The sequence below is a fragment of the Rutidosis leptorrhynchoides genome, chromosome 5 (assembly GCF_046630445.1).
Source record: "Rutidosis leptorrhynchoides isolate AG116_Rl617_1_P2 chromosome 5, CSIRO_AGI_Rlap_v1, whole genome shotgun sequence".
In the NCBI taxonomy this organism is placed as follows: domain Eukaryota; kingdom Viridiplantae; phylum Streptophyta; class Magnoliopsida; order Asterales; family Asteraceae; genus Rutidosis; species Rutidosis leptorrhynchoides.
Genome location: NC_092337.1, coordinates 167,141,270 through 167,153,842, shown reverse-complemented (window position 1 = coordinate 167,153,842; position 12,573 = coordinate 167,141,270).

The following is a 12,573-nucleotide window of genomic DNA, read 5'->3' as shown; positions in this document are numbered from 1 at the left end:
TAGGGGATATTCTTATATGCATCTTGTTAATGTCGGTTACCAGGTGTTCAATCCATATGAATGATTATTTTTGTCTCTATGCATGGGATGTATATTTATGAGAAATGAAAATCTTGTGGTCTATTAAAATGATGGAAATGAATGTTTATGATAAACTGATGAACTCACCAACCTTTTGGTTGACACTTGAAAGCATGTTTATTCCCAGGTATGAAAGAAACCTTCCGCTATGCATTTGCTCATATTAAAGATATTACTTGGAGTCATTCATGACATATTTCAAAAGACGTTGCATTCGAGTCATCGAGTTCATCAAGATTATTATTAAGTCGATTATAGTTGGATATATTATGAAATGGTATGCATGCCGTCAACTTTTGATGTATTTAAAGTTTGTCTTTTATAAACGAATGCAATGTTTGTAAAATGTATCATATAGAGGTCAAGTACCTCGCGATGTAAGTAAATGTAATGTATTCATCCAGATGGATTAGGACGGGTCCTTTCATTTAGCTTGGTCATCTAAGAATTAGGGAACTGGCCCCTAATTGACGCGAATCCTAAAGATAGATCTAATGGGCCCAACAAGCCCCATCCATTGTTGCGGATGCTTTAGTACTTCGAAATTATCATGTCCGAAGGATGTCCCGGAATGATGGGGATATTCTATATGCATTTTGTTAATGTCGGTTACCAGGTGTTCACCATATGAATGATTTTTATGCAGAATTGCTATATGATGATTATGAAAATTGGAAATGAAAATCTTGTGGTCTATTAAAATTATGGAAATGATTGATTATGATAAATTAATGAACTCACCAACTTTTTGGTTGACACTTTTAAGCATGTTTATTCTCAGGTATTAAAGAAATCTTCCGCTGTGCATTTGCTCATTTTAGAGACATTACTTGGAGTCAATCATCGCATATATTTCAAAAGACGTTGCATTCGAGTCGTTGAGGTCAAAAAGATTATTATTAAGTAAATGACAGATTAAGTCATTTATATTTTGGATATATTATGAAATGGTATGCATACTTGTCAACTTTCGTTGTAATGAAAGTTTGTCTTTTAAAAACGAATGCAATGTTTGTAAAACGTATCATATAGAGGTCAGTACCTCGCAATGGGACCAAATGTTGAAGACTTCGTCCAGGTGGATTAGGACGGGTCACTAAAGGTGGTATCAGAGCTGGTATAACCGCATCCAGTTGTGGCGGGTTAGTCGTAAAGGAGGTTCTCTCAGTGTGACCTGTGGCGAATCATTTGCTCTTACTCCTTGCGATCCCTTACGAGGGTTGGCAGTTGCTGAGAGGCAGTCCCTAAAATCAGTATCTGAGATACACTCAGTAGTAGCCGGATAGTTAAGGCACTGGGTGGGATGGTGGTTATCCCCAACTGTATTTACAGGTGGTATCAGAGCGGTGGTCTTAGTGAACCAGGTCTTGCATTAGCGTGTCTAACTGATAGTTGTTAGGATGCATTAATGAGTCTGGACTTCGACCTAGTAGTTGTTAGGATACATTATTAAGTCTGGACTTGAACCTGGTCTGCATGTCAAAAGTTTTGCTTACCATTCCTTGTCAAAAAATATCTACTTATCATTTTCAGTCTCGACACGTCTTATTGCAATTATTGCATAGATTGTGTACAGATGAATCCATATTCCATCACATTAGACCTTGTCTGACACGTTTCCTTAATTCACTTCGTAATCTAAGGGATACTCTGTACTATATATAGGAATTAGGTATTCTATGTAATTAGAATATCATCCGATATCCGAAAATCATTTCATATCAAAAATCCTTTAACTAACCGTGCAAGATGAATACTGCAACCAGTTCAAGTTCCTCGAATTCCGACAGCTATTCCGATATGGATTTCCACTCGAGCTCCGAAGGCAGTGTAATCGGAATGGATCAACCAATTAGCCATCATCAATTCTGGATGGATTGGGGCTGAGTTTGTAGTCGACTTAACCAATGGAGACGAGAAGAAGACGATCCCTTCCATCAACCAAATTGCCATCTTGGCGATGAACCTGAAGCACTTACCGGCGAACCAGACCGAAACACCATTTTCACCCTCATTTCTCGAATATCTCGCCACTATTATATTCTATCTAAAATTCTAAACCTTATTCATCCGCTCGTTCTGACCGACAATCATTCTGAAATAATAGAAGAAGTCAACGAACTTCGCGCTCGAGTAATCAATTTGGAGAATATGGTGCAAATTTTACCAGCTTCAGCAACATCATCGGCATTAACAGTACCATCAGTAACAGCACCAGTACCATCAACAATCCATGCCTCAACATCTCATTTTGTACCTCGAGTATAATCATCGTTCTACGTCTCATTCTACATCAATTATCTTCGTTCTTCATGGCGATTATGTAATCTCTAAAGTCTTAGAGATTATTTATTCTAGCTCAAACCGAAAAGCAAATGACATTAATATCATATTAACTCATTAAATCTACGATTACATTTGAAGAAAATATATATGTATATAAGTTTTCATAAAGGTTGTAATTAAAAATTCTTCTGTACAAACTGTTAATGGTGAAAACATTTTAACGGGTAGGTAATACCCGAGGAATATTTAGATTTCACATTAATAAGTTACATTGTACATTCTTCGAATCTGATTCAACGGTCAATTACTATCCTACTTACATCCACAGATATACGAATTCGTTCACCACAGAATAACCATTTTCATTCAATTTCATATTTGGATTTTGATTTATCAGAATCCAACAAGTGGCATAATGAAGAAACCATTGAACAAAAAAAAAATTGTTAGAAACAAACAAATTAACTATGAGAAATTTTGTTAAGAATTCACGCTAACAAAATCCTAGCTAACTGTTCCTAGCTAACTGTTAATTCCTTATTATATTTTATTTATTGTAATTTATTTATCGCAATTTTAATTCTCGCAATTTTATTTATTATCATTTAATTTCTGTCATTTATTTTACGCACTTTAAATATCGTCGGATAAATCGGGACATGTATACAATGTTTTGACATATCATATCGACGTCATCTATATATATTATTTGGAATAACCATAGGCACTCTATATGCGGTAATGCTCGAGTTAGCTATACAGGTTCGAGGTTGATTCTAAAATAATATATATACTTTGAGTTGTGATCGAGTCTGAGACATGTATACAATGGGTCACGATACATATTAATTAAGTCAAATATTATATATTAAACTATATATGAATTATTGAACTACTAACTGTGGACTACTAACATTGGACAATTAAAATGAATTAAAATATTGATTATAACATATGAAACTAAACATTTCTTCAAGTTTGCCACTTGATTTCATCTTAAACCTCATTTGTATCTTGACGATTACAATCTGCGTTCAAACCTTTCATAATTCTTGAAAACACCTCAATCGAGAGAATGAACCAACCGCACTTCATCTACGGAAAAAAAGATTGATGCATATAGTTATGTACCTGAAAACACTCGGAACCTGAATAAACGTTTAACACGTATCTATGCTAGCTCCTTTGGCATTGCTATTACCGAAAATAAAATTGCAATTCTTTTTCAAATTAGCCAATTTTGTCACACCTCCAGCAAAATCAATTTCGACTTTTCATTCGGATTTGCCTTATTATAACCTTGATATATTTGCCCTTTCGACATCGTTACCAGGGAACCTTTTATACCCCATCGCATTAGAAGTAAACTTACCAGTAACTTCATTGATCTTTGACTTTTCGGGAAAAAAAATCATTATATTCATTGAAACCCTATCATATACTCATCCGCATTTTGTAACAATAATTGCCATACTAATTACCGAAAATTAGCAATCAGTATTTCGAATCTCGTAGCGTTTCTACATCAACAGTTATATGTATACATATAACATTTATCTCCTAGAATTATGATCTTCAATTCTGAAATTCTGAAAAGCACCCAGTCTACGAATCAATACTCTGAATTTTGAAAAAGCTGAATGAAGCAGCAAAAACTGTAGACAACCTTAACAGTCGAAGGTTTGATGATAAAAGAATAATGTGTTGGAAAAGCTCAGAAAAAGAGAAGGTTTGGAACCGGAAAACGGATTGAGCAAACTATGAAGAAGGCTGTAGACAAATCACAAAGACTAAACCTACCTTCAAAGAATCCAAATGATTCAGTATCTGCTGAAGTCATTAACGAATACCTTGCTCCTGACTCTAAACCTTTACGGACAAATCTTCTTCATCATCCTTCGATATTAGAAATTCTAAGATATCATCATATCTTTCATTATAAATATACCCGATATTTCTGAAGATATATTCATAATTATTATTATCTGAAATCATTTATCTCTTCGTGATATCAGTGTTACATCAGAAAGAAAACTGTTTTAGTTTCTAAATTCTGAAAAGTTTGAATTTAAAAATTTGAATGTTTTTGAAGTAATGTTGGGAATTGAAGCATGAGTTAGTATAATATAATGACACTTGATCAATGTGATTATATTATAGTAAGTCATGCTGAGTTTCTAATGGAACATGATGATTCACAGACCTTAACGTCATCATGTGCCATGTTACACGACTCTTACATTCGATCTAATTTCTTAACATATCAAGAACATAACTCTCTGATAGTTCTATCTTTTCTCTTGAAGTCTGGTAATTTAACCAATCAAGATCATGCTATTACAATTTATCTCTCAGGACATTAGTCATGTTCATTCCAAATTTCATACCTACAAATTCTGGGCCATTATTCGCTTGACTTGAAGTCGAGAAGAGGAGACAAAAGAATGGAACTTTTAAATATAAAGGAAAAATATAATGCCTGACAACAATTAAAAACCGTGTATATCAATACGTATTGCAACGTAAAGACACGGGAGAATTAAAAACACTATAACCCCAATGTAATAATAGAAGAAAATAAATTCCTCCAGTGGTAGATGAAAAAGAAGAATGACATATATGAAAGTTAGGAGTATATCAAGAATCAGAACTGGATGAAGCATAATGATGAATGCTTTAATAGGAATTGGGAAAGAAAGTATAGAAGATGAGAGTGTTGAAATAAGGAAACAAAGAGGGTGGATTTATAGTGAAATATCTGACAGAGCAATCGAAATAGATTATCGACTTTAACCAAAGAGGATTCTAATTTCCTTAATTTCCGAAGAATCAAATCTTATTACAAATATTTTCTCTAAATCCCTTAAATTCCAGAAATCAACCGTGACTACGTCACCGGTTAAGACGAACTTGCATTTACTCATTTCATTCTTTTGTGATAGCTTCACTCGTACTCTTTGAGTAGTCGAATTATCTTATACATATTACTCAACAGTAATAAAACTCTATTTATCAGCTCATATTCGTCAGGAAAACATTCTTATTGTTAGCCATGATGATCCCACTCAAATTTCGGGACGAAATTTCTTTAACGGGTAGGTACTGTGACGACCCAAAAATTTTTGACCAAATTTAAACTTAATCTTTATATGGTTTCGGCATGATAAGCAAAGTCTATTAAATTGAATTTCAAAATTTTTGAACTATTTTATGAAATCATTTGACCTTCGACCTGTTCCGACGATTCGCGAACAATAAATTGTAACTTGATAGGTGTGTATATATATATATATATATATATATATATATATATATATATATATATATATATATATATATATAAATAATAATTGGAAATATAATTTTAAATATTGTATGTTGTTGTTACTAAAATTTATTTATGTAAAGTAAAATAAAATAGGATATTATAATGATTATTATTAAAAAAGTATCTATATATATATATATATAAATAAAGTGTATTGAATATATATATATATATATATATATATATATATATATATATATATATATATATATATATATATATATATATATATATAGTTTCGAATTTATTTGAAAAATGATAGTAACACTCAATTATCATTCGATTGATAATAAACAAGTTATAAACGAACTTATGTGATTTTAAAATAAACGGTAATCCGAAAATGAGCGATATAAATTTTAGGCTTATTAAAAATATATTTAGAAGCTAATTAATAAATTTCAACATTTTTCATATTTTACCCAGAATCGAGAGGGACAGTTGATGTAATTTTTATTTATTAATTTAATGATTGAATTTATACCATAATGATCAAAATAAATAAATATATTTAATTTAAAATTTTAGGATATTTTCCGAAGACTTTTTATTCGCCACTGAGTAACAAAGGAGTACGAAATAATAGTCCGTGAAAACTGTCGGTAGTATATGGATGTAGCGACCTGGCAAAATCGTCATTGACGGCGCCGTCTACTTAGGTCCCGTTACGTGGTCATAAGTCTTTAAAATGACGTTTGACCAAAATATATCGCATTCATTTCAAATGTAAAGATATAGTTTACAAAAGTAGTTCAACGACTAGTTACATTACAACATTTAACATACACATGAAACCTATGCGACACGATTTAAAAGTAAGTCAAAAGATGCTCCATGTATGCATGTATACTCGACATCCAAGAAAGTATCAAAAATAGTGAGCGGAAGCATGTAACACCTATTGTTCAAGGACCTGAGAAAAACATAGAAATCTGTCAACGAAAACGTTGGTGAAATCATAGGTTTAAGTAAGTAAGTGAGTAAGTACAAATGAACCACAAGATTTATAACGTTGAAATAATAGTAAACCATTCTAAAAATTGTTATCTCGAGCACCCAATTATCAAGGTTTAACTTTCCACGAACCCCATACACATAGTGTTAGAACCTACACTGTTTCTCGAAAATATATTTCATCCGAATAACGGTAGCGAACCGTCCGAATGAGGGTTGGTCAAACCCATATGGCCATACAACATAAGTTCTCACTTACACTATAATGACCCGGAAATTTTCGACTAATTTTTAACTAAACTCTTGATACGATATTATATTTCTGACACGATAAGGAAAGTCTGTTAGGTTGAGTCTCAAAAATTTTGAACTGTTTCATATATTCATTTAACCTTCGATCGTGTCCAACGATTCACGAACAAATAAATAAATATGTGTATATGAATATATGTGCATATATATATTATAACATGATAACTTGAATACATTATTTAGAAATAATCATTTAATGTTCTTAACGAAGTTAATAACAAATTTACGTATATTAAAAATTGTAGGATAATATATGTAATAAATAAGTTCTATACATAATTATATACATATGTAAATATTGTAATATAAGTAATATATAAATAATATATATATATATATATATATATATATATATATATATATATATATATATATATATATATAAATTTATAATATTATTTTCCATATAAATAGTTATGTGGTAATATAATTTTGTTTATTAAAAATTATTATTATTATTAAGTATTAGCATTATTATTATCGTTTTATTTTTATCATTACCATTAATATTAAATTTTTTATTTATATAAAAATTATTAAAATTATTATTAATTGTTATTAAGATACACCCTACTATCATTATTTTCATATTATTATTATTATCATTAATATTATTATTATTATTGTTTCTATTATTTTTATTACTAAATTATTAACAGTATTTATTTATAAACTAGTAGTAATGCAGATATATAAATACAGATATATATACAGCGATATAGAAATAGTTATATATATATATATATATATATATATACATACATATATATATATACATATATATATATACTGATATATACAGATATATTATATGAATCCGGATTACAATATTAGCTTCAATTATACAGAATTAAAATCTGTTTCCTTTCTCAATCAAACTTTAGTGAATTACATTTCCTGTTTTATCAAGTCCTTTATTACATTTATTTAAATCATACAAATCAATTAAAATTAAACCATCTGTATCTGTTTTAATCTTCTTCTTTTGTTTTGATCTTCTTTTTCTTCTGACACAAATTGATTCTTTGTCGACCACCTTCCTTGCTGCAAAACAATCAAAATCAAAATTGTTAGCTGTCAATAACAGTTAAAGCGTACGAATCCGTTGCAAGTCTCTATCTATTTCTGCTTTCTTATTTCCTTCTCCTGCTCAAGATTCTTCATCGATCTCAATTAAACACTACAAAACAAACAGATACAAAATTGTGAGATATTGATATCAAATGTAGTACGAATCTGTTAGCCATCACTTTCTACTTTCTATTTTTCTTCTTGAGTGATTCTTCTGGTCGATTACTTCCAAACTATATAACAAAATCTGTTAGAAATAAATATCAAATAAGTGTACGAATTTGTTACACGTCGAGATCGATTCACATTACAAACAAAATTTTGTTACGTATTAAACAATCAAAGTTTTTCAACTTGTATATATATATATATATATATATATATATATATATTTTATCTGTACCCGATTGATTCTTCTGTCGACCCAATCAAAGCTACGGAACAAACTGTAATCGAATCTTGTGCTGTATATATTGTACGAATTTGTTACACCTCACTTTCTGCTTTATATATTCTTATTTGATACTTCTGGCTCGAATATTGTTGTTGACTCTTTCCATGGTATATAACAATCATACCATCTTCTGCATCAAAACCCTACACCACTTTGAAACAAAATTTGATTAGTTATTATTACGGTATCACTCACAATATATACATAATTACATATACGAAGCACATAGTGGGAGAGAGAGTTATAGATTTACATTCACCACTCACCTTTTCTCCACTTTATATTTTTCTGTTGAAGTCATGAACCCAAAACACCATTTCAGCTGTTTATCCTACCTGTACGAAACCACACAACCATCAAACCCATAACCATCTGATCACCTCCACCTTCACAAGTCTACTATCTATTTCTGTTCTATTTACTAATCAAACCACCACCATCTCTCTCTCACTCTTTACATCTGTTAATGTTTCATGTTCTAAATAACCCATTTAAACTATTGCTATTATTTTTTATTCCTGTTTTTCTGTTGCAACCCAAACCATCACCACCCTTCTACCTGAAGGTCACGACTGCAGCAATTGCTGCTTTTTCCTTGTCTGTTTTCTGTATAAACAAGCACGAAGAAGAAGTAATAAAGATAATGACTATTGATAGATACAGATGATGATCGAACTACAGCTTACCCTATTTTTTTTCTTGCCTGCTTCGATGAAACCCCATGATCATCTTCTTCAACTCAATCCTTACTACTGTAAGATGTCGAAAACCCTAAAACACAAAACTGTTATAAATTGAATATGGGCAAACAAGATTATATATCCATAGTGATTTGACATGTTTTGTTTTGTGGCCGACATATTAATCAGATAATCCACTTATTAAAGGTATCCAAGAAAAACACGTGAAGCCAATTCATCATTTATCTATTTTTAAAAGAACCGAAAGTTTTCTTTATTAAATCACAGCTGGTCGATGATTGAGCCGTATATTTTATAATTTTGTTGGACTGAGATTCAGTCAAATCGTTGGGCTGTTTAAACGGACTTATGTTTTTGTTGGGCCAGGCGAGTATGGTACTTTGTTAACGGGCTGTTTGTTTAGACTTATATAATTTAGAGTTTTAGACCGTGACCCATATGTTGTTTGCTGTTGGTTCGAATCCACCTTAATGGTATTGATGATGAAGACTGACGTGACCTTGTGGAGAATAAAAGTGTTGAGCAATTAAAGAAGATAATAATTTGATGACGATGATAAATTGATATAATATAGAATGATAATGATTAGGATTATTATTTCATGGGGTTAAGGTTATGATTTTATGTGGAAGAAGATGATAACGATATATGAGGATGATAACGATGATGATGAAACATGATTAAGGTTAGGATGAATAAGTTATGATTTTATGTGTTTGAAGATGATAATAAACCGAAGTAATCTAATTATTAGTTGCTGCTACGTTATTAGGTTATTACCCAGGAGTCCATCGAATATACTTACAGGTTTAGTGGATTAATGGATCAGGAAGTTTAAATGGGTTTTGTTTTTAAGAAAGAGGAAACAGGAATGAAACGGGGATAAATAGTTTTGACATATGAATTAAAACAGAAATGATATAGCAGAGCTATGGTTCAAGGTGTTTAGTTTAAGCAAGGGGTCTTGGGTTAGAAACCAGGCTGGAGCGTATTTTTTTTGAAAAAGAAGAAGTAAGCAGGAGATGTAGTTTATAAGGATTTGGGGTAGTAATTAATCAAAAAAGTAAAGACAAAAGCATTGTCAAGGGTGTTATGTTTAAGCGAGAGGTCGCAAGTTCGAGCCCGGGCATTGTCATTATTATTTTTAAGGCTTATTTCATAAGGTAGCCATTCTTATTATACTTTTTATTATTATTATTATTATTATTATTATTATTATTATTATTATTATTATTATTATTATTATTATTATTATTATTATTTTTATTATTATTATTATTATTATTATTATTATTATTATTATTATTATTATTATTATTATTATTATTATTATTATTATTATTATTATTAGTTATTATTATCATAGTTATTATTATTATTGGTATTATTATTATCATTATTATTAATTTCATTAACATGATTTTTATATAATTTTAATTACATTATTATTATCATTAATATTATTATTATTACAATACAATATTAGTATTGCTACAAGAAAAACGGCTATTTTTATCAAAATTATTAGTTTCATTATCACTATTAATATTATTATTATTAATGTACTAAATAAATATTACATATATATAATAAAAATATATTTACTACATATAACGTAACTATATTAATACTATTAGAATAAATATTAATAAATGTAATTAATTAGGTTATTAATAAAACATATACTCTATTAATGTAACCATTATATCACTAATAGTAAATAAATTTGTTCGATTATGAATTATACATGTTAATATATATAATTGATATAGGTTCGTGAATCCGAGGCCAACCCTGCATTGTTCAGTTCCGTCGTATTCATATTTTTACTACAAAATATCGTATAGTGAGTTCATTTGATTCCCTTTTACTCTTTACATTTTTGGGACTGAGAATACATGCGCTGATTTTATAACTGCTTTAGTAAATGCTTTTGAAATATATTTTGAACTGCGAATACATGAAATGCTTTTATAAATGTTTGATGAGATAGATACAAGCAAAACATTCCTCGAATGAATTATTATACAGACATAAGTTCTGCGGATTATTATTGAATTATGTGGACATGATAATTGTCACCATTGAATTATGTGGACATGATAATTGCCACCATTGAATTATGTGGACATGATAATTGCCACCATTGAATTATGTGGACATGATAATTGCCACCATTGAATTATGTGGACATGATAATTGCCACCAATTGATGTGAATGTTATGTATTGAGAGAATGATTTTTATACACAGGTTACGTGTATTATATTTTGTACAAGAGATATGTGTACGGTTTATTAAGCATTTTGAAAAAATGATTTCATACACGAGATATGTGTACTGTATTTAAAAGAATTCGCATGTACATTACAGGAGGGTATAGGATTCGGGCCCATTTGTACCATGCCATATTTAAATCTTGTGGTCTATCAAAATCACTGAATTTTATTGTTTACAATAAACCTATGAACTCACCAACCTTTTGGTTGACACTTTTAAAACATGTTTATTCTCAGGTTTGAAAGAAGTCTTCCGCTGTGCATTTGCTCATTTTAAAGATATTACATGGAGTCGTTCATGGCATATAGAGTTCAGTACCTCGCAATGGGACCATATGTTGAAGACTTCGTCCAGATGGATTAGGACGAGTCTCTACAGGTGGTATCAGAGCGGTGGTCTTAGCGAACCAGGTCTTGCATTAGTGAGTCTGGACTTCGACCTAGTAGCTGTTAGGATGCATTAATGAGTCTGAACTTGGACCTTGTCTGTATGTCAAAAGTTTTACTTATCACTCCTTGTCGAAAAATATCTACTTATCATTTTCAGTCTCGACACATCTTATTGCAATTACTGCATAGATGGTGTACATGCAAATTTATATTCCATCACGTTAGACTTTGTCTGACATGTTTCCTTAATTTTCTCCGTAATCTACGGGATCTTCTGTACTATATATAGGTATTAGGTATTCTATGTAACTAGAATATCATACGATATCCAAAAATCATTTCATATCGAAAATCCTTTATCTAACCGTGCAAGATGAATTCTGCAACCAGTTCAAGTTCCTCGGATTTCAACAGTTATTCCGATATGGATTTCCACTCGAGCTCCGAAAGCAGTGTAACCGGAATGGATCAACCAATCAGCCATCATCAATTCTGGATGAATTGGGGAGGGGTTCGTAGTCGACTTAATCAATGGAGACGAGAAGAAGGCAATCCTTTCCATCAACCGAATTCACTTCTTGGCGAAGAACCTGAAGCACTTACCGACGAACCAGTCCGAAACATCATTTTCACCCTCATTTTCCGAATATCTCGCCATGATTATACACTATCTCAAATTCAAAACCTTATTCACTCCTCGTTCCTACCGACAATCAG